This window comes from Meriones unguiculatus, chromosome 2 (genome assembly GCF_030254825.1).
Source record: "Meriones unguiculatus strain TT.TT164.6M chromosome 2, Bangor_MerUng_6.1, whole genome shotgun sequence".
NCBI classification, from domain to species: Eukaryota; Metazoa; Chordata; class Mammalia; order Rodentia; family Muridae; genus Meriones; species Meriones unguiculatus.
Window position 1 is genome coordinate 127,636,282 of NC_083350.1, and position 19,353 is coordinate 127,655,634.

Genomic DNA, 19,353 nt, shown 5'->3' on the forward strand with positions numbered 1-19,353 from the left:
CCTTGCTTACAAAGCCAAGCACTTTGTTGACTGAGCCATCTCTCTGGCCCCGAGACTGTCTTTCTCTCTTGACTCTCCTCTCTTTTTTAATTCTACAAATCTCCTCTTAAAAGGTAATCACCCTTTGCAACTTTGTCCAACATGCAAAGCCACTCACTCAACCCCATTTTGTCAACTAGTAACTTCCTACCTCAAAGGTTATGCTGTGTGGAGCTTCTACATGGAGAGCAGCCCGCCTCACTCTATGCACTTCATGTGGGTCCCTAAAAAACAAAGATGGGTGTGGCCACTCCCGGCTGAAAATTGCCCTGTATTGACACAGATGGTCTCACAGAGGCAGCAAGAAGTTCAGGGCTGTTCTTGGCAGACCAGAGTAGTCACTCAGAGTCCTGGTGGCTTCTGCTGATGGCCAGACTGGCACATGAAGCCTTCAGTTCTGACCCTGTCCTGGCCCACTATAGGCTGGCCCCTCTCAGCAGGTGGCCTGGGGTTACAGGATGAGGACAATGACTGCATTCCCCAGATACCACAGAGGCTCACAACCAGTTGAAGCCTTGGGCCAGTACATACCTTGGCCAGATTTTACAGCAATGCTTCTTTATATTCAATGCTCATCTTGTTTTCTATGGTAGATTTTTAGCAAGTTAAGTCACTGGAGATTATCCTCATAAAGAAGCGCTGTTTGACCTGTGCTATGCCTCATGATATTGTCCCGTGTATATCAATAGTGGTTCCAAAGATGAAGGGAGAATCCATTATCACATGAATTTGGGAAAGGTTTTGCTGGGTAGTTTTAGGGGGTTGTTTGTTTGTCTATTTGTTGCCAACTTGAGACAGCTTGGAGTCACCTAGGAAGTCATCTGTCGCAATCTATGTCATATGTCTTACATCCTATGTCTGGAAGACCCACATGACTGATGACTGATGTAGAAGTGTCCACCCCACGGCGGGCAGCACATCCCTAGGCAGGTGGGTCTAGGCTATATAAGAAAGCTAGCTGAACAAGCCAGGAAGCAGCCTTCCTCCATGGTGTCTGGTCCAAGCTCCAGCCCTTACTTCCTTCTACTACCTGTAGGGATGAGTGGAAATCACTCTTCTCGTAAGTTGCTTTTGGTCTTGATGTTTTATCACAGCAATGGAAAAGCAAACTATTAAAATGACAAGCAACATTAAACTGTTTTCTTTACTGTGTGAACCCATGACATCTTGAATACAATTCTCTTCTCTGAAATTTGCTGGGTTTTTTTTTTTTTTAAAAAAAAAAAACAATGCATTTAGTAAGTATTCCAAATACACTCCTGTTGTGCAGAATGCATTTGGGAGGACTATTATCTTAAGTGACTATTGTTAATGTAATCACTTTTGCTTGCTGAGTACATACAAGATTCCAGGTACTTTGCTAGGCCTTTTATATGCTATGTCTCAGTTAACGCACCTTCCCTGAGAAGTGGCCATTACTGTCTTCATTACACGGTGGCACGGAGAAGTTCACCATCCCATGACAAAAGCACAAATACATAATGAGTCCTTATTTGTAGTCAGGTGTGACTGACTCCCCATTCTATGTCTCTAACCAGGAAGCTGCTTTTGTTGTAGCACTCTTTGCCTTTGAAATTCTCACCTTAGACTACACTGTTAATGCATACGGCCTTCATGCCCTGTGAACTCCACCATCTACCCCTGAGAGCACATCTGGCAGACTCCTTCCCTTAATAAACAGTTCACACCAAATGGCAGCCTAATGAGAGCCTGATGGGGCACCTGTGGTGATGGTTGTTAGCTTTTTAGCACAGCTTCCCTTTCGAACATCTACACACATCAAGAAGGTATCGAAGCAATGGCGCTGTTCATCATCCTACAAAGAGGAGACCATGAGTAGCAAGCTGGATGTGAGACTCCAGTAAGGGAGCTCCACTGAAGCAACTCAGAAGACCTGAAGGAAGTGAGAAGCTAGTGTTAAAGATATGGTGAGAATTTCATCTCCATAACCATATTCCAAAGATGTGGAGGATCATCCTACCAAGTTTCCCATCTTTTCATTTGCTTCTTCTCGTAGCTTTCCCATTTCTTTGTCCAATAGCTCTCCTCCTTCCAGAATTGTTCTAGCACAATCTTCTGAGCATAGCAAAAAGAGAAAACTTCTGACCTGGACTCAAATGACCAATCTTTGCTAGGTATATCCATGTGTCTATGGTGAACCGGCCAGTTCCCTGGAGGCTGCTTCACTGAGAACAACCTCACTAAAGTGTCTCCTCATCTTCTAATACCTAGCCTAGCCATGCTTCCGTAATATACTCAGGGCTTGAAGAGAGAAATGGAAGCCAACCTCTGTATACGTGTGCTTACTTGCTAAGGGTTTTGACATGCTTGCTGCTATTACTCTTGGCAAAGCCAGTGTCATGGATGAGTTCATAAAGAGACATAAATAGAATAAAATAGGCAACAGAGGAAAGGCAGATATGCAGAGAGGCTGCTAAAGGGGGCTGTTATTACCTCCACTGCTACACCAGGTCTGACCCAATTGCAAATATTGAAATAACTTTGTAGGGCATTTGGTAAACTGAAGCAATAACATAGTGACAGAATCAGGACATAATGCATCCAGATTCTGTGGTTCAAGCAAGACAATAATGCCAAGAATATTTGATATCTAGCAGACGCAGGGGAAACATTTTTTGAAACCATCCCCTTATTTGTAAGAACAGAGGAATCTGGGAACTAGGGCTGACACACATTCCCCCTTTGGAATGGCTCTGATGCAAGAGGAGAGCTAAAGTAAAGCTTTGGTAAATGTGCTCTGTGATGGGTATCCGTGACAGTGAAGAGATAGGACCTAGACAAACTACACTTCTCATTTTTTTTTCTGTAGATCCACTTGTTTCTTAAAAACATCTTTGTTTTTCTCACAGAAGCTTCTTCTCTCTGCCTTCTAATCTACCCCCAAGTTAGCTTAACATTATCCACATTTTATTTAGCCTATTGGAAATACTCTTCAAAGCATGTTCCTGCACATACATGACATGAAGCAACAAGTCCCCTTTCCCATCAGCTTGCTTTTGCCAGATTGATTCCCAAATTTCCACCATTAAACATTAAAGGGTGGAAGAAAAGGGTCTTCACTCTCCATAAAACCAGCCTTGCATTGGAAATCACTGTAGAGAATGGCTTGAGCTAGTTTCTTCTGTTGCCTGCAGTCACTGGTATCATGAGCATGTTTTGTTTAGTTTTCTTCTGAGGCTGAGCATCAAATCCAAGATCTTGGTATGCTTAGCAGGTATTCTATATCCTTAGCCCAGTACTATACCTGAGTGGCCTCTCTAACAGCTAAAGAAAGTTGTCAAAGAAAGCTTAGGAATCTGAATTTGTGTGGAAATGTCAGGGTAAGGGATAGAGACTGAGGGTGCAGAGTGTAGGTGCTATTTAAAGCCCTGTGATTAAATTAAATCACCTTATAAATGTAAACAAATTGTAAGCAGAGTGAAGAGCCAGGGTTGTAAGAGAACAGTTTAAGCCTTAGAGTGGAGGAAGACATCAAATACTGGGATGTGATGAACAAAAGAAGAGGACCAGAAGGTGGTGCTCTGGAAACCCAGGGGGCAAGAGGGGGCTCATCTGGGGAAGACTGGTTGTTCTACTCACTTTCCAGAACTCACACTCCCTTCTTTGATTGTCTTCCCAGAGCTGCTTCTGCACAACGGATACCTTTGCCCTAGAAGCTCTGGGACACTGAACTTTTATCTCTTCTTTTTGTGCCTCTAGGCCATGTCCTTCCTGCCTGCGAATCTTCCCTCTGTAGCAATCTACACCTATCCCTTATCTTCCCTACCCATCTCAGATCTCAGATGCAAGTCCTTCATCTGGTCTGGTGTCCCTTCCAGGAGTCCTGTTCCTCCCTCGTGAGTGCACTCACTGATGGTAGCCTCTTGAAGCCCATGTCTGTCAGTTCTTCAAAGGCAAGCACAGGCTCTTCTTTGTTTTCAGTTATCTTCAACGCACATCTTGATCTTGGCTAAGAAATATGCTTGGGTTAAAACACAGGACAGGGTTCAACCAGCATTGACATCCATCTGGCTGACGCACTAAGGAAGCCAAAACTGAGGGGGCTTATGCTTCCAGATGACCCCGTTTCCAGTCAACAAACAAACAATAAGAAATCATATATGAATTAGCCAGTGACAGAATTTAAAAAAAAAAATTTTGATACATTCAAGTAACCCCAAACACACCACCACTACCCTTTCCTGTCTGAGCTATTGCTTGTAACTTGTTCAGTAATTACTTGTCTTTAAATAAGCTCGAAATCATTTTAAATGTGAGGAACATCTTTTCTCAAAATCCTGAAGCACCAGCAATGAGAGGGAGTTTAGATGTAGCCATTGCTTGGGCAGTGAGGTTCTCTAGAACAGAGTAGCCAACTGTAAATCTAATCCTCTCCCCCAGAGTGGGGGAGGGATTGTGAAAATTCTTTAAATCGGGATTCCAAAAGTCCACATACTTTAGGCAGCAAAAGTCTAAGATGAGGGTAGTAAGGAGAGTCTCAGAATGCTGCATCACTTGATATATAAGTAGCACCAAAGTTCTGAACACGAGTTGTAGATACTAAAATACTATCTTTAGAAACAGGAAGTCAGCAACAGTCTATAAATATCTTCCTCTTCCTTCCTGAAGATCACACACACACACACACACACACACACACACACACACACACAGAGAGAGAGAGAGAGAGAGAGAGAGAGAGAGAGAGAGAGAGTTTTAAAGATACCAAAAAAAAAAGACTTAGAAATAGAGAAAGACCTGGGTTATTCTAGGCACTTCCTTTCTAGGTTTTCTTAAGCTTCAAGATGTGTTGGGGAGGTGGAGCTTCAGCTTTTGACTGTTGCTAGTGTTAACACTTGAAAGATGGCATTCTCCTTTTTAAAACAGTTAGTATATTGGGGGAAAGAATGACTCGGGGCTGATGAAAAAGTTATAGTTGCTGCTACAAGGCTGTGAGGCCCTCAGCTGTCCGGCCTTCAACTTCTCCCCACCCCCAACCCAACCCCCAAGCTGGATTAGGCAGCTATTATCCCAGTTTTGTCTGAGTGAGCCTCAGGGACACGTGACAAACACGCTGATCTCAGCCCTTGCTGACACAGACGGTCTTGACAATACCGCTCAAACAGACCCACCCCAGGCTGTTCCTCTTTCCAGCTCTAGGCGTGTCTGGTGGAAAAATGATCCAGAGAGGCAGAACCCACAGCCCCTGTGGGTCCAAGAATCACTGTGAGGAAACAATTCCTAAAATCAGCATGGGAGGGATGGAGGTGGAGAGAAAGATGTGCAGCTCGGACAACCACCCCACTCTCAGAGCAGCCCTTAAGAAGAATCACTTGCCTCCTTTTTGGCTCTTGACACAAACATAGATTTGTGGCTGTTTTACATTGCAGCACAAATCTGACAACATTGTGGAAATGGATAAATGTGAGCCAGAGGTTTGAAGACATTGTCTAGACTCAGCAATTCACAAGAGGAAAGGATTCAGTGTGTACCTATGTGTGACCTCTTTCTGTAGATCTATTGATAATACATTACAGAGAAAACCCCTGAAAAAAAGGCCATGTTATAGAAGAGTGTCTCACTTTGATTACCAGTTCTCCACAGTGCCTGACCCATAAAGGGTCTGAATTACAAACAGACACCCATCTCATTATAGCACACACATTGAGGTGGTGGGAAGGCACAGGTCATGCTGGAGTTGGGACAGTATAAAAGTTGGGGAGCACAGCTCATGCTGGAGTTAGGACAGTATGAAGTTTGGGGAGGAGGCAACAGAAGGCTTTGACGAGAATGTGCAATTGAAAGTTAAATCATCTTTTATAGGAAAATTTATTTTACTTCTATGTCTGCATGCCTACATTGAGTTTACCTCATGTACTGTGTATGTGTGTGTTTATGTGTGTGTGTGTGTATGCACATGTACATGAACTTATGGAGGCTAGAAGAGGAAGAAGAAGAAGGCATCGAGTCCCCTGGAACTTGTAGTTCCAGATGGCTCTGAGTCACCATATAAGTCCTAGAAACTGAACTCAGGCCCCCTAAAAGAAACAGGAAACAGATCTCGCTAGTCCCTGAAGCCAGAATTTGAACTGTGTACTGGTCCTGGACAAGGTTCATACAGACCTCACGAAAAGGATCTTCAGAGCCTCTTTATCAGTCTGTACCAGGAGACTATGCTTGGGCCTGGCCCTATCCCACTGAGAGCCTTACCTTCCTTGCTCTGATTGGATGAGGAAGAACTCTGCAGGACTTGGCACTTACACAAGTGCACACCATACCACACCTCAGTGTACACTCACCCACGGGAACAATAAAAACAGTAATTTTTACTCTTGTCTGGGCTTGGTCATTTCATTCCTTCTCAGTGACCTCACAAACTGAGGAGACTTTTTTAAAAAGTTTATTTGATCCGACTTTTGTCTGGCAAATGAGAATTACTTGCAAGGAGCCTGTTACTTTCCTCTTCAGAAGCAGCACATCAGTCATTAGCTAGAGTGACTTCAGCGATGTCCCCAGGATTGGCTGTCCTTCATATTTTCAGTATACAGGGCCCCGTTTCTTCAGCTGTGAAATGGGATGACAATGGCCCCCTCCTACATCTCTGCTAAGTGGTAGATCTCCATACTAGTAACTCAAATGTCAGGGATGTTTTGCTTCTCTTCTACATTTTCCAGGAAGCTGCTGAGATTTACAGTTGGCCTGCTCAGGGGCTTTATTTATTTATTTATTTATTTATTTATTTTTGAACACTAAAAAAACTATCTTAGAATTTTCTTTTGAGCCCATTCTTCAATTCTTTCACTGAAACTAAGAACCCTAAGAGGGGACCCTGCTTTCCCAGTATCATCTGTGGAACAGAAAGTGACTTCCCCAAAGTTGTGTTAACATGAAAGATTTGGGCAAACGGCATACTGCTTTCTTCTCTAGCTTGATAAGAACCATCTGAAGAGATGGCCCAACAGTTTAAAGCACTGGCTTCTTTCCCAGAGGACCCAGGTTCTATTCCTCGCCTCTATGCGATAGCTTACAACTCCAGTTGCAAGGGATTTAATGCCCTCTTCTGGCTTCTTTGGGTACTGCAAACATGGGGTGCACAGCCGTACACACAGATAAAACGCCTGTACACATAAATTAAAAATAAACAGATCTTTAGAAACCAACGCCTACTCTAGTCACTATTAAGATTGAACAAGGGTGTAGGTGACCACACTGATAACAAGGAATGGAAAACATAGAAGACTTCACTTTGAATGCTCAGCTTGTTCAGCCATTTTAATTTTCTTAGGCTAAGAAAACAGCAGTATCAAAGAAACTTAAGAAACAAGTCAAAGCTCCTCTTTTACCTTGTATGAAGGTTGAAAATTCTCTGTCACTCTAAAGAATTGGGGGGTTGGGGGTGATGCCTTCTACATAATAAGCAATAACATTTTGATGTTACCTTTAAAAAGAAAAATAAGGTCAGTAGAGATGGCTCCATGGGGAAAAGGTTTGCCAGACAAGCAAGAGAACTGGAGTTGGTCTTCTTCATGACCATGTACATGCCAGATGGGTGCAATTTCAGTGCTTGGAAGGTGGAGACAGGTGATCCCCAGAGCAAGCTGGCTGGCTAGAGTACCCAAAGTGGTGATCTCTGGGGCCAACTGAGAGGCATTGCCTCAACAAATAAGATGGAAAGCTATCAAGGACTTCTCCCAATGTCAGCCCCAAGCCTTCACATGCCTTCACACCATCACACACGAGAATGCACACCACACCTGCGAACACACATACACATGGATGCATTCCATACATACGGGCAAATACAAAAACAAAATATGTGTGCCAGACATAGTGGCACATGCCTGTAATCCCAGCACTCAGGGAGGCAGAGGCATGTAGATCACTGTGAGTTCGAGGTCAGCATAGTCTACAAGTCAAGTCCAGGACAGCCAAGGCTACACAGAGAAACCCTGTCTCAAAAAACCAAAACCAAACCAAAACAAAACAAAAACTTACAACAACAAAAATAAAATGAGACAGCTTTTATAATAAAGCCATGTTTGCCTTTATTTGGCACAAAGCAAGTGATTTCCAGAGAAAAACGAACTTACTAAGGAGAACAGTGTTTCGTGGGATTAAAAAAAATCTACATCACTAGAGCCTATGAAATCTGACCCTCCTGTACAGGGTAACCAAAATCTTCAGCAGGCGGCAGGGACCTCCCCTCTGGTGCTGTCTTCATGGAATAAGCTGAGGCAGAAGACATCTTCTAAGTGCATGATGACACAGAATAGATGGAAAAAGGAGTTCTGTGCATGAATGCTATGGGGCCTTAGAGCAGTCAGCTGTACCTGTCTTCCACCCATGCCCCGCCCCCAACACACACTGGCAAAGCCAATGCACATTCACTCTTGCCAAGAGTGCCTTATTTGGCATCTTTCTAAACGTGGGTCCTTAGCAACATAGAAACAGAACTCTGGACAGCTAGTCATCAACAGTAATTTTACCAAGAGGTGGAGTACCTCCAAGCTTGGTCTCAGACGCAGGGAGCCCACACCCAACTCAATTGTTTCTATTTTAACAGCCCTGAAGAGAGCCTTTTTATTTGTCACTTTGCAAACACAAGAAGACAAATAAGAGAAAGGGAAAGAACAAAACAAAGCACCGCAGGAACTGCAAATATATATTGCCTCCCATGCCACTCCTGGCCACCCCAGACCGCACCCCAGATGTTGTGTTCAGAATGTTCCAAGAGCGGGTTCAAGCCAGGAAATGGTGTGACCTGGAAAGGATGCACAGAGAACACAGAATATTCCTGTAGCCCAGAGGTGGCTGCAGCCACGATGGGCTGGGCCCTCCCCCATCAATCACTAATTAAGAATTACCTAGAGGTTTGCCTACAACTGGATCTTAAGACAGTGTTTTCTCAACTGAGGTTTCCTCCTCTGGGTAGAAGACTTGTATCAAATTAACATAAAACTTGACACACAGACACACTTCACTGTTAAGCCACGACCTTTCCTGTCTGCTTCATCCCCCCCATCACACATTCATATCAACAACATCGTAATATAAAACATTTTACAAAACTGAAAAGCCCCACAGCCTTACACACTTTAGAAGTTGGTTCTCTTTTTTATGATTCTGAGGTGCTGGCTGTGAGAGACAGCTGTCTTCCAGGCACAGTTCTGTTAAACAGACACACACAAAACAATCACAGACATCCAACACCAGTTTCACTGTCTCCTGAGCGCTGCTGTGCATTCTAGAGTTTGGTGTAAGCCACCCTTCGGGTCACACATTCACCCCTGTGTTCAGAAAGACAATACCTAGATGTCCTCACAGTAGTCTTGCACTGTGTGGAGTTTCTATCTGGTTTGACTACTCGCCTACGAGCTGTTAGAATCTCCCAACTTTCCTTCTACATCTGCAAATACATTGTATTTGCGTAACTGCTAGGTTAGAGAACTGTGTCTTGCTAACTGAGAACAGCAGCTTTCTTCATAGGATCTCACATATTTCGGGTTCCGTTTGATGTTTTCCATTTGACTTAATTTGGCTCCATTTATCTCATACGTCCCTTATCCACTAAAACACCCTGACCTGTGTCCACCTTTTTTCTTATTTGACATGTACACACCCATTTTCAAGATTGTAACTTTTCTTTAACAGCTGGGCTTTTTTAACTAACTAAGCTGAGGTCCTCAGGCACATGAAGACCACAGACTTGCACAATGACCTCTCTAAGTTTGGGCCTTTGGCCTCCTGGCTGCAGTATGGCAGCAACCAAACTGCTCCTCCAGATCTCACTAGTGTCTTATGGGCTAACTTCTCTTTCTCAAGAGGGGCTGTGCCATGGCAAGGCCAGGAAAGCTAAACTTGGAAGCAAACAGGCAGTTTATCTCCTTTAGAAACCCATCCTTTGAAGAAACTGCTCTTTTAAATTAAAACCAATGCCACCTCTGCAGTAAAAAAAAAATAAAAATAAAAATAGAATGAAGTAAAAATTTAAAAATACTATTGAGCCTTCAAGTTCTTTTCACCCTGACCTTTCTTGGCATAGATAACAGACCTCACCTTCAGTGTTTTCCAACAGCTCTCACAGGTGCACCAAGGCAAAGAGGAGACACAGGAAGGGCTCAGCAGGAGGTGACACTGTTTCCCCTGTGCCACAACGTGGCCTGCTGCCTGTGTTCCACTCACTGTGCCCTTGTTTGTTCTCTGATACCAACCATGCTCTGCCCCATGCACATTGGAGACCTGGGGATAGAAACCCTTCTCCTGAACATGGAAAGCAAGGGGATTTTGTTAGGGAAACATGAAAAGAAATTCCTTTTTGCATCATTCTGTGTAGCTTGAACTACTTGGGGACCTGCCCCAGCCTCTTTCTGGGTGTTCTGTATAAAAAGCGTCAGGAACTATTTTATAAACTGTCACTGCTGCCTCTCTTCTCTTTCTCTTCTCTCCCCCCACCCTTACTCACTCCTGTCTCTTGCTCTCTTGACTCTCTCTGTCTCTCTCTCCCACCCCTCAGCCTATGGAACTTCATGTACATAAAATGGATTATCAAGTAAAAATTAATAGTACCAGTGATATGTCCCTCGCCATCTGGTAGGCAGAGGGAAGGTACTCCTGGCTTCTCGAATATAGATTGATAAGCCACCATCACCAGCAGATTTGAGAACTAGGTGACTAATCTCCTTCAGGCAGGAAAGGAGGTTGTTTCTCACATCAGAGAGATTTGCCTTCCAGCTGCCATTTGGGAAAAATTACATTTTTTTTCATTGTTCAGGCACTTGTGGGAGTATACAGTCTCAAATCCTATGATTGGGTTCAAGTACTGTAAAGAGGCCTCAGGAGACTGAGTCTGGCTTTCAGGTCCTGGCACTTATATTCATAAATTCCCATTTTCTTCCCCAAATTTGAGAGAGAGAGAGAGAGAGAGAGAGAGAGAGAGAGAGATTCATAGCTATTTTAGTATCTGAATTATCATGATTTCCAGGCTTAATAATGGAAAGCTTCAGGAAAAATTGGTTTTAATTACCTAATAGACAGAAGCCCTGGGATTAAACAAAACTGTTGTGACTCTTACAGCTGGTCAGTTATCCTGGATACCAATGTGCAGCAAACAGGTTTGAAAATACTAGAAAATCATAAACCACTGGGCTACTTAAATTCATTTTCAGTGCGCCCACTTGTGCTTTCATCATACATACTATTCGAGTCACTTACAAACAGAACATGCATGTCAGATCTCCACGGGATGCGTTTCTGTGCCTTGCCCTCCGAGGAGACACTGTGGGCTCATTGGAAAGTTAGCCAGCCTTTAGTTGCACAGACAGTGCCTGGACTCACCGCTCCTGTGGAAGGAAAATTAAAAAGAGCCTCCTTGAAAGCTGGCTCTTGTCAATCTGTTTGGAAATGGAGCCCCCTCCAGATGAAACACAGCTGCTGGACCCCAACCCACATTCTGCAAGTCGAACTTCTAAAATTATGTCTGTCTGTCTGTCTGTCTGTCTGTCTGTCTGTCTGTTAGAGGCTATGCTCACACTGCAACACACATGTGTGGGTCAAAGAACAACTTGTGGGGGTCAGTTCCCTCTTCCCACTTTTTGAGTCCAGGAGACCAAACTAAGAAAACCCGACGTGTTGGCACGTCCCTCTGAGCCACATGGCCAGCCCTTGAAAGACAAATTTTAACAGAAGGTGTCTTAGTTAGGGTTACTATTGCTGTGGTGAAACACCACAACCAAAACACTTTGGGGGAGGAAAGGGTTTATTTGGCTTATTCTTCTACCTCACTGTTCATCATGGAAAAAAGTCAGGAGAGAAAGTCAAGCAGGGCAGGAAGCTGGAGGCAGGAGCTGATACAGAGGCCATGGAGGGGTGCTGCTCACTGGCCTGCTCCTCAGAGCTTGCTCAGCCTACTTTCTTATAGAACACCAGCTTAGGGATGGCACCAACCACTTTGGGCTGGGCCCTACCCCATCAATCACTAATTAAAATAATGCCCTACAGGGTTACCTATGGTCTGATCTTACAAGTGAAGTTTCCACCTCTTAGAAGACGTCTGTCAAGTTGACATAAAACTGTAGGACGCAACTGACCCCTTGTCAGTGTAACGTACAAACACATCACTGTCAGCCACAACCTTTCCTTTCTTGTTCATCTCTAAGATCACACGTTAATATTGACATCGAGGCTAGAGGGTGTGGTTGGGGATGGGGGGAGACGAGGTGAAGTAGTCCCTAGGTGAGCCCTCCTTCCTTCACCCACCCACCTCCCACCACCCCACCCACTGGGGTTGGACGGGGTCTAGTGCCCCAAGTTGGCATGGAGACTTTGCAGACTGAAGGCCAGGCAGGAGCAGGAGTGGAAAGCAACTCAGAGGGGGCCTCCCCTGGGCCCTGGACTGTCTGCCCCAGGGCCATGAAGTTGGAGAAGTAGAACCAACTCCCGAGGAGTCCCGGGACATGAAAGACTCGCAGGAGGAACTAGTAGAGTTTGCCAGGCTGCTGGGGCAGCAGAGAATCACCTTGGGGTACACCCAGGCCAACGTGGGACTCACCCAGGACTTTCTCTTTGGAAAGGTGCTCAGCCAGACAACTATCTGCCTCTTTGGGGCCTTTGTGGCTCAGCTTCAGGAACATGTGTAAGCTGCAGCCCCTTCTGGAAAAGTGGGGGGGGGGGGGGAAGCCGACAGCAATGAGAACCTTCGGGAGCTACGCAAAGCGGAGACGCTGGTGCAGACCCGAAAGAGAAAGCTCATGAGCGTTGAGGCCCGTGTGAGGGGGTACCTGGAGAACATGTTTCTGCAGTGCCCAGAGCCCACCCTGCAGCAGATCACCATCATCGCCAAGCAGCTTGGCGGGGCGGGGGGGGGGGGGCACAGGGTGTGAGTGCCAGGGCCCCGCCTTATGGTACCCACTTCCTCATAGCCGTTCCCCTTTCCCTACTTCTGGCTCCCCATCCCTGAGGTTATGATCTGATGTCAGTCTGTGTGCCGACCGTCCTAGGTGGTCCGAGGGCAGTTCTGTACCTGGCGCCAGAGGGCAAACGATCAAGCATTGACTATTCCCAAGAGAAGAGTATGAGGCTGCAGGGCCTGGATTCTTTCTTCTGCCTCTAGGGGCCAATTTTGATGCCCCAGACTACGGAAGCCCCCATTTCACCATGCTCTACGATTTGGTCCCTGAGTATTAAGCCTTTCCCTTTATTCCTGTCCATGCATTGAAACTGAGGCGCCATCCCTGCCTGGGGATGAGGTGAACCTAGGCAAGGGAAAGTAGGTAAACAGAAAACCTGGAAACCACCACATCTTGAGGATTAAGTTCATTTACTGAGAGGGGAAGATGAAGTTCAATGATGCCATTGATTGTGAGTCACTCATCACTTTGTTCTTAAATAAAAATAAATTTAAATTTTTTAAAAAAATTTTTATGAATTCAGTCTCTCTTTTTTTTAATCCAGAGTCTCTTAAAATTTTAAAATCAAAAGTGCCTCAACTGTGGGCCAGTATAAAATCAAAAATAAGTTAAACACTTTATTAGTCAAGAAAAAAGAACCATGGCACGGTTACAATCAATTCAAAGCAAAACCAAACTCCTAACATGTAACTAACTCAAGGTCGATGGTCTGGGATTCAATCACCATCCTGTTGGCCGCTCCGAAGAGCTTGGGTCCCTTCTCCAGCTCCTTCCTCTGCAGCACATACAGCTTGTCTTCCGGCCTCCAGCTGGCTCCGCTCCACTGCTGCAGCCATCCCATGGTGCTGGCACCTCCAGAATCCGGGGGTCTTCTGCTGCAACTGGGCAGCCCTGCCGCACTGTGCCAAGCCTCGGCTGCTCTCATGTCCCACCCATGCCTTCAAAACCAGTATCGTCTGGGTGCCTCCTTAAACTAGCAAGTTCGGGTGCCAGCATGAGGTACAGCCTTGGCTACTTTGGAAACACAGCTTCTGTGCGCTGGCCCTAAGGAAACAATTCTCAGAAGACGTCACCTCAAGGATGCTGGTCTCTCCTTAATCACAGCATCCATCGTCCCAGCAGAGCAAAGGTTTTACTTTAGTGGTTCTGGTCTCTTGTTAGTCACAGCTGATTCCTCAGCCCCCGCTGACCAGACACTGCAGAGTCTTCACACAAAAGGCCCAGTAGAGTCTTTACTTCCCCCTGAAACTTCATAAGCCAGGCCTCTAACCTCTGCACTGCTCTCAACATTCTTGTCTTCCAAGCAACTACAGAACAGCCCACTGAGTTCTCAACACTCAATGACTTTTCTAGCCCAAAGTTTCAAAGTTCTTCCACGAGCATCCACAAAACAGCATGGTCAAGTCTGTTACAGTAACCCTCCGTGATCTGGTTACCAATTACAGTCTTAGGGTTTCTATTGCTGTGATGAAACACCACAACCAAAAATAACCTGGGGAGGATTGTATTTATTTGGCTTGTATTCCACATCATCCCTCATCACTGAAGGAAAGTCAGGACAGGAACTCAAAACAAGGCAGAAACACGGAGGCAGGAGCTGATGCAGAGGCCATGGAGGAGTGTTGATTACTGGCTTGCTTCCCATGGCTTGCTCAGCCTGCTTCCTTATAGAACCTAGGACCACCAGCCCAAGGATGGCACCACCCGCAATGGGCTGAGCCTTCTGCCATCAATCACTAATAAAGCAAATGCCCTACAGGCTTGTCTACAGATGGACCTTCTGGAGTCATTTTCTCAGTTGAGGCTCCCAGCTCTCTGATGATGTTAGCTTGTCTCAAGTTGACCTAAAACTAGCCAGCACGGAAGGGTAGCATGCCTTCCCTCTACACTGACCATGGAAACCGTTTTTATTCTACTAGGTAGTCTTAATCGATGAAACTCTGCAGGTGACATTCATATTATGGGCTTGTGGAGAGGCAGAATGCCATGACGGGTCCCTAAACCCAGAACCTTAGTGAGAGCACTTCATCTTTCTGATTATCTGGCACGAAGATGTATTAGGCTATTGAGTAGTTCAGCATAGCACCATCTATGTGTGTAAGTTAAATTGTCAACTCCCTGTAGGCAAACATTATCCCCACTCTGTAGTCTCCAGAGTTTGCTGGTGATGATGGAGATATCTGTAATATTTTGCTAAGTACTCCCATCAAGAATTTTTTTTAATTTAATTTGTGTAATTTTATGTGTATGTCTGTTTTGCCTTTATACATTTACAGGTACCGCATGAATGCCTGTACCCACAGAGGCCAGGAGAAGGCTTCAAATTCCCTGGAACTGGCATTGCAGATGTTTGTGAGTTGGTATGTGGGTGCTAGGCAACAAATCCAGACATTTTGCAAGAGCAGAAAAATGCTCTTAACCACTTACCTATCACTACACCTTTCCCCTAAAAAAGTATTTTAAAAGAGAAGGCCAGCAGGGTGATGCATACACCAGAATTCCTGTAGTTGGGAAGTGAACACAGAAGGACCAGAAGTTCAAAGCCATCCTCTATGACACAGTAAATTTGAGGTCGGCCTAAAATACACATGGCCATGTCTCAAAAAATAAAAAGTTTAAAAGATTTTTCTACGATGTGTTAGTATATTCACAGAAGATTTGGCTCTCTTTTCTTTTAATAAATATTGGTAGAAAAAAAATCACCAAACCCAAACAGCATGATGGGCCTTGGAGTCATCAATAAGGACAAGAGGCTGTTAGTGGTCATAATCTGTAATGGCTTCCACCTGCCCACCATTTGAAGGGCCCAGGAAATAACAGGACGACCTCCAGGGTGGAGTGTACAAATTCCCCTTTCCCTCTGAAAAGGGGCATGGATACTTCTTCTCTAGGGTACACCAGACAAGGCAAGTAGAATTCAGATGACGTTTTCAGAAATGCCAATTCCCTGGCATCCATCAGTCTCACTGATAATAACTGGAACTGTAGGATTTCATCTACACCAACAAAGCCTACCACGGCACAGACATGTGATATTCTCTGTCTGCATATAGCTGCAGCTTACGGGCACATCCAGAGGAGGCCCACGAGGCATTCACTTGCACACTGCACAGAGGAGAGAGCGAGTGACAACCTCTGAAAACAAAGATGGTTTCAACTCTGGGTGGTCCTCCGACAAGTGACTTGCAGAGAACGGCTTTTTTAGATTCTCTTGGCAAGTTTGTCTGTGTAGGAAGAACATGCCAAGTGAAGTAAATGAAAACCTTGCTCACAAGAACTTTTCTTTTGGGGAGTTCACTTCAGAAGAAACTAGTCTCCTTCCCCTCCTCTCGCCTATTCCCACTCCAACCACAGTGAGTGACTGCCTACAAAAATAACCCATAAAGAGTAGTTGGGAAGAGAACTGGATGCCTCCCTTCACGGGCTGATGCTTGCTCACGCCCATGGTTTGGGCCATCTTGGTGACTCAAGGGTTCTTGTAACTCCCTTCATGTCCCCAAAGCTACTGTTCTATTTCAAGGCCTAAGTAAGTAAGAGTCATCAATGCCATGTTCTCACCAGTCCTCATCACAGGGTAGGATATCAAAACTCACTTAGCATTCATCTTAGTAACAGTAACTTAGGGACTGGAGTCTCGAGGTTTTTGTTGTTGTTGTTTTTTAAGTTGTTCTCTCTCTATGTCTGTCTGTCTCTCTCTCTCTTTCTGTGTGTGTGTGTATGTGTGCGTGATTCTACATAGAACCCACACCTTTGCACAGGCTTCACCATTGAACAATATCTCCAGTCTTTCAAGTCTTTATTTCAAGTCTTTATTTTTAAATAGTAATATGTTGATGCAATCAAAAAGAAAGAAAGAAAACAATCCAAATAGATCTAACTTTTAACAGATTCAAATCACGTGGAGGTGGGGGAATAAATAATTTATCAGTCAAAAGTTTGTTAACTAGAGCCTATTTAAACAGAAAAATATCATTCTTTAATTTTTTTTAAAGGCATTCCATTTTAAAGTATGTGCATATGTGCTTGTGCCTGTGAATGGATTTATGCACACGTGTGTGAACGCCTGTGTGGGCTACAGGTGGCAATCTGGAGTCACAGGTAATTGTGAGCCACCCAATGTGGGTGCTTAGAAGCAAATTTGGGACCTCTGGAAAACAAACTTGGGTATGTGTGCTTTCTAGCCACCACTCTTTAATTGTTTAAAGGCTTTTGCTTGACTATTCTTTTTAAATAATACTATTAAGTCTATAAAATGCAAATACAATGGTAAAGTTTTTCACTTCTTAGATGGGAAAAGCGAGTCAGGAAAAGGCAAGTTCAGCAAGATCATGTCTACTTTTCCTTTTATAATAATGCACCATTTACTAAAATAGACGGATACCGTTTACGCAGCCCTTGTGAATAAACCTGTGGCTCTTTTATGTCAATCAGTGAAGTCCACAACAAAATCCAGTCCTTTCTTGGGAGACAGCCCCTGCCTGCCCTCTGCTCAGGCCTGGCGGCTGATGGAGTGGACAGACAGGAGCTACCACGTCTACAGGGCCGTGGGGAGCTGTGTTGTCCTGCCGCACAAAGAAGAACATGCAGACCAAAGAGAAGGATTCCTCCTGGATCAAGCCCCTCTGGAAAATTCCACTTCCATCCACGAATCCAAGAGAAAACACTGGAGCCTGGCCCAGGCTTTAAGCCCAGCACTTCTTACCCAGAGCTGAGCTAGTCCATCTTGCCGTCCCCGCAGGTGGGAGCCATGGAATCAGTCAGCTGATAAACTAGGTCTTGCTTCAAGGGACTGCAACGTCAGCCTCAGTGATTTCACGACTCTTCTAGGACTTAGGGAGGGCTTCTGGGAAGAGCAAAAGACAAAAGTGCTGAGTGGGAAGCTATTCTGGCAGCACATGGAGGAGGAGGAGGAGGAGAGGAGGAGGGAGAGGGGGAGGGGGAGGAGGAGGGGGAGGGGGAGGAGGAGGAGGAGGAGGAGGAGGAGGAGGAGGAGGAGGAGGAGACACCACCTGAGGAGGAGGAGGAGGAGGAGGAGGGGGGGGGGAGGAGGAGGAGGAGGAGGAGGAGGAGGAGGAGGAGGAGGAGGAGGAGGAGGAGGAGGAGGAGGAGGAGGAGGAGGAGAAGAAGAAGAAGAAGACACCACCTCTCCCCGGCCCCACTCCTGGCCCCAACTCTACTCTACAACCCCAGGAAAGTGTGGCTTCCTTTTCCATTTGTGTTACTTTTTAAAAATTAAGTCGTGTGTTGGGCACACATGCGGATGGCGGAGCACAGTTTGTGGGAGTTGGTTTTCTCCTTCCACTATGTGTATTCCGAGTTTCAAACTCAGATTCTCTAGGCTGGAGGTGATGCTTTTCCTCGAAGAGCCATCCCACTGTCCCCAGGCCTTGAACTTCTTACTTGAATGGATGCCACCCAGAGAAGCCCCAAAGGTCATTACATGTTCAGTTATTCCGTCTTTCTGTGCATCCCTGACAACCACGTGGAATTAAACAAAGGCTGTCATGCAAGGATGTCTAGAAATTATACTCATTGTCGTTTTCTTTCTTTTCGGCACTTCCTGACCTTTCCCCTAGTGGGCAGAAGTGTTGACTTTGCCGAAAAATTAACGTTGTTATGACTGGAAGGCAGGGAGAAAGGAGAGGTTATTTTTCAGAATGTTTATTTCCACCCAGGCTCCACACAAAAGGCAGATCAGGGAGTGAGGGTTAAGACAAAGATTTGTGGGCAGCCAGTGCAGGGAGGCCTGCCCCTAGTCTAGCTGGCTCCTGTCAAGGGCATGAGTCTGCACTCTCTCACTGGTTCTTTTCACAGCTGCACAGGGAGACTCTTTCCAGTGGCAGATTACCATAGATCTGCTCAGATGATTCACACACACACACACACACACTACAAAATTCTGAGCCTATCCATACTGCACCTTTTCCATAGTCCTAGATGTTTCCAGAGCCCGCTTCCCACCTCTGGGAAGAGAACGCTGGTCTTTGACTCTCCAAGGGTGGTAAGAATGAAGGGAGCCAGCACTGGTAGAGGAGTGGTGTCATGGGTGGGAATGGAGAAGTTAATGTTTAACCTGGAAACACTGTCTTTTTCCTAAGGAAAAAATGAGTAGAGCCAAATGACAACCAAAAAGATTGGAGCTCCGCATTCAGTGGGAGACCTTGTCTTAAAAAATAAAAATTGAAAAAAAAAAAAGAAAGGGCAATAGAGGAAAACTTTTGTGTGTGGATCTGTGGGTTGCATTCCTCCACACACATATGCATGGGACAAGCCCACATGTGCACACATGATGACCCCAGTAGAAAAATAGAGATTCATACACACACCACCACCACCAGCAGCAGCAGCAGCAGCAGCAGCAGCAGCAGCAGCAGCAGCAGCAGCAGCACCAATAAAAAATATGCAAAGA

The 19,353-nt window shown here is 45.2% G+C and overlaps 1 long non-coding RNA gene and 1 pseudogene across 1 annotated transcript; one reads left to right on the forward strand and one right to left on the reverse strand.

Moving 5' to 3' along the window:
- Window positions 1-11,273: 11,273 nt before the first annotated feature.
- LOC132652190 (uncharacterized) lies at window positions 11,274-18,944 on the reverse strand. Its single transcript, XR_009589668.1, has 3 exons — window positions 18,865-18,944; window positions 17,647-17,787; window positions 11,274-11,378 (listed from the first exon to the last, which is right to left on the reverse strand). It is a non-coding gene; the product is annotated as an uncharacterized LOC132652190 (long non-coding RNA).
- Window positions 11,440-13,287, forward strand: LOC110559985 (POU domain, class 5, transcription factor 1-like; annotated as a pseudogene).
- Window positions 18,945-19,353: the final 409 nt, after the last annotated feature.